Below are 4,708 nucleotides of genomic sequence, written 5' to 3'. Positions count from 1 at the left end.
GAACTTTCATTGGTGTGCCGACTGCATTAGGGGGAGGGAACCCAGGTTCATGATGGTATTTTACACAGGAGGAGCAAATCCGTGATGGGACCTTTACAGTGATGGGCGCTGAGGAAGGCAACCTATGCCGAAATGCATCCGCCGCCGCTGGGACTTTCAATAAAGGTGTTTCCTGCTCCGAATTCCCCTTGTGGCCTCCAATCTTTTCTTGGAAGGATTTCTGTTATATATATATATATATATATATATATATATATATATATATATATATATATATATATATATATATATATATATATATTATATATATATATATATATATATATATATATATATATATATATATATATATATATATATATATATATATATATATATATCAGCACACTCCTGGTTACAGCACTTCATAAATCGAAAAACCAGAGTCGGAGCCCAAATCAGATGCGGTGTTGTCAAGGTTTATTCAGCAAAGGAAACAGGGTGTTTCCTTTGCTGAATAAACCTTGACAACACCGCATCTGATTTGGGCTCCGACTCTGGTTTTTCGATTTATGAAGTGCTGTAACCAGGAGTGTGCTGATTTATAGGGGTTGGCGTTCCCCGTCGAGAGCCCGCCGTGGATGACGGCTTAAGCACGCCAAACCTGTGTGTGTTTATATATATATATATATATATATATATATATCTGCACGGAGTATCACAAGTAAAGAATCTCCATAAGCCCTCTGATCAAGTAAGTGTTGCTTATTTCGGCAGAGAAAGGCGCTGTGGTCTTTGTCACATGACCTCTTCCTCAGTCATACATACATTTAAAAATGCATACATCGACATCATGTGATGTTTCAATAGACATAAAAGAAAAAATAAATATACAAAGTTGCAAATTTACAATTGATGCCTGTGATTAACCATCAAACTGATACAATGTAATTGTAATGTTCATTAAGTTAACTGTCTGCAACATAATAGGTGTATGACACTGCACCTGCCCAAGCATGTTGTGTGTGCATAAAGTTTTGCGTTTCAAAATCTAGCCAACTTTACCAAAGTATGGTTTTCTGTGTTGTGGAAAAACATTATTGCTCTATGAACTGAGCATCACTCATTTACTCATTTACTGTTTGGGGTGAAGTACCTATTAGTAGATATGCCCTCCGCCAATTCGTGCATATTGTAGTTGTGCTAGATTTCCTTATTTCTTTAAATAAGACATGAATACAGGTAGTAAATCGTCCTGCAAGATTAAGGTTTAGTACCCCATCTCTCCTGTGCCAATATTCTCAAACATGGTTACACATGGGTATTATATGTCACACATCTAACTGTAAAGACACTCTACAATGAATATGAACAATTGAGTCTCTAATAGAGAAAAGTGTAGATTATCCCTACAGGACTAAAGTGACTAGGAGTAGTGAGGGTTCGCTGGAAAGTCTGTCCACTCCGCTGCGTAGTGTTGGTGAGTCAATCTCATCCTTATTAACTGCCACAAGGTTCCTGTAGGAGACAATATTCAAACAGAATATTAGCAACCAATTTTTATCATGTCAATGATGTATTCACATAATGTGCAGTGTCCACATTGTAACTCAAACATGAACAGCATATACATAGTTAAGGAAAAGGTGGGGCGGGGGATAATGCCAAGCCATACTAAGTACCATGATTCTATAGGTGAGAGTGTACCTACTCATCTAAGTTCAACACTTCTGGGAATTTAGTGACAGCCTGTAGAATGAATCAGGATTCTAATTTAAGTAGGGTCGCCACCCATTTGACACTTTTTTGATTCAGTCTAACTGAATCTAGGCCAAAGTACTTAACTTGTATCCAGTCGCCTGCGTGTTTGTCTCTGAAGTGTTTGACTGTGCTGTGGCTATGGTCTTTGTTAGTAATGGCTCTCCAATGTTCTAAGATCCGCTTTTTAACCGGAAATGTGGTGGAGCCAATCTACCACATGCCGCAGGGACATACAATGGTGTAGACCACATACTCTGTGCTACAGGTGATCAATTTAGGAATTTTCCATTTTGTTTTTATTCTCTCTAGTGTGACTTCAGAAACGCTACTGCTGTGACTGCAGGAATTGCAGTTGCCACATCTACAGAAACCTTTATTTTGTTTGAGCCAATTGGTTTCTTTACTTTGGAGATGGCTGTGGACAAGAAGGTCTCTAAGTGTGAAATTTCTCCTGTAGGTCATTGAAGGATTCAGTACTACTTTATTTCTCAGGATGGGATCCTGTGTCAATATGCCCCATCTAGATTTAAGTATCTTCCGAAGTTGTTCAGCTTGCTGCTGTACTTTGCAATGAACCGTATAGGTTCCTGTGTGGCATCTTTGGTGAATCTTTCAGAGGTTTGTCTAAACAAAATGTGATTTCTTGTTTGTTTCTCAACTCGTGCTTCAGCTTGCTTAAGAGCTTTATATGAGTAGCCTCTCTCTCTCTGAACCTCACAATCATGTCGAGTTTGGTGGGAAACACCCAACACATCGGGGTCAAAACATCGCGGTGCTATCGCACCGCGACTTTCACATCGCATGGTCGTTCACATCGTATGCTATTACTACGCATGCAACGACCGCGGGAGGCCATTAACATCGCATGCAATTACAACGCATGCAATGTTAAAGTGGCTACAGAAATGAGCTGCGGGCAAGGATTTATTTATTTATCTTTTAAACGGGCTCTTATTCATAAACAGTGTCACGCAAAACAAATGCAAACATGCAAACAGTTGGCTTTTAAACGGGCTAAAAAAAATACGCAGTCTTTTAAACATGCAAACAGTTGTCTTTTAAACTAAACGGGCTTTTATTCATAAACAGTGTCACGCAAAACAAATGCAAACAGTTGGCTTTTAAACTGCAAAAAAAAAATCCAGTCTTTTAAACATTCAATCAGTTGTCTTTAAAACGGGCTAAAAAAATGCAGAAACGTGCTTTTCCAACAGAAATGTATCGAATTACATTAAAATGCTATGTTAAAAGGGCAATATTATTGGTGGATGGATGGATGGATGGGTGTGTGGGTGTATGGATGGATGGATGCATGAATGGATGGATGCATAGGTGGGTGCTGGCGGATGGATGGATGGATGGATACATGGGTGGGTGCTGATGGATGGGTGTATGGGTGTATGTATACATGGATGCATGGATGGAACAAAAATGCGGTGTAACACAAGCTCGAGCGGTGTCAAATTAAATATTGAAAACACAAGCATGAGGATATGCGGTGTAACACAAGCACAAGGCTTTATTATACAATTATAACACACAAGCACGAGCGGTGTCAAATTAATTATTAAAAAGGTAAAATAAACACCATCCGGTTGGATGGATGGATGGGTGTATGGGTGAATGGATGGATGGATGCATGGATGGATGGATGCATGGGTGGGTGCTGGCGGATGGATGGATGGATGCATGGGTGGGTGCTGATGGATGGGTGTATGGGTGTATGTATACATAAATGCATGGATGGAACAAAAATGCGGTGTAACACAAGCTCGAGCGGTGTCAAATTAATTATTGAAAACACAAGCACGAGGATATGCGGTGTAACACAAGCACAAGGCTTTATTATACAATTATAACACACAAGCACGAGTGGTGTCAAATTAATTATTAAAAAGGTCAAATAAGCACCATCCGGTTCTGTTCTCACAATTGGCTTCATTGATCCAACTCACTGTGAGCGGGTAGGCGCGGAAGAAAAAGGAACATGCCCAAGGTAAAGCGAAGCAGGAAGGCGCCACCAGATGGGTGGGAGCTCATCGAGCCAAATTTGGATGAGTTGGACCAGAAAATGAGAGAAGCTGAGACTGATCCACATGAAGAAAAAAGGAAAGTTGAATCTCTATGGCCTATTTTTCCGAATTCATCACCAGAAAACTCGCTACATCTTTGATCTGTTTTACAAGAGGAAAGCTATTAGCAGAGAACTCTACGAGTATTGCATTCGATAAGGATATGCCGATAAAAACCTGGTTGCAAAATGGAAGAAACACGGTTACGAAAACATATGTTGCCTGCGCTGCATCCAAACTCGTGATACTAACTTTGGAACAAACTGCATTTGCAGAGTCCCGAAAAGCAAGCTGGAAGTGGGAAGAATCATTGAATGCACACATTGCGGCTGTAGAGGATGTTCTGGTTAATACTTCTTTTTCTTGGACATTAATTGGAATTTCGTAGAAGCCTATATCTCGTCACTTGGACCACCACCTGCATGGATGATGGAGTCATCCGCACAACTATTGCAAATAATGTCTGTGTGTGTTTAAATGTTGTCTTCTTTTTTTGGGGCTGCTGCAAGCTAGACTGGAGTACTTTGAGTTCATTGTTTTTATTATGTGATTGCTTTAATCCGTTCTTAAATAAAAACATCCACTCCTCACAAATGGTGGGGAACATCAATGTGTCATGGAAGGAGTTTGACAAAATGTTTGTAACATAAAAGTGTATATCAAGTTCCTACATTTGAAGTCTATTTTGAGGGGAAGGATAAGGGGAGGTCCATAAAATGATAATGTGGGTCCCAGTTTGGTTAGACCCTTTCCATAACTCAAGGTAGATGGATACCAGAGAGGATGGTTTGTTATACTTTTGCCGCAGATAACAGTATAATTCTGATATCGGCAAAAGCTATTTCATTCAATGGGCATATTATGACCGTGTAATGCTCTTTCATTTTCGAACACTT

The 4,708-nt window shown here is 39.7% G+C and overlaps 1 pseudogene; it reads left to right on the top strand.

The window, feature by feature from the left end:
- The first annotated feature begins 3,727 nt into the window (after nt 1–3,727).
- LOC147731365 (protein BUD31 homolog pseudogene) lies at nt 3,728–4,251 on the top strand (annotated as a pseudogene).
- The last annotated feature ends 457 nt before the right edge of the window (nt 4,252–4,708 follow it).

Source organism: Lissotriton vulgaris, chromosome 2_1 (genome assembly GCF_964263255.1).
Source record: "Lissotriton vulgaris chromosome 2_1, aLisVul1.2, whole genome shotgun sequence".
NCBI lineage: Eukaryota > Metazoa > Chordata > Amphibia > Caudata > Salamandridae > Lissotriton > Lissotriton vulgaris.
Note: the sequence above shows the minus strand (reverse complement) of the source record. Positions and strands in the feature narration are given on the sequence as shown.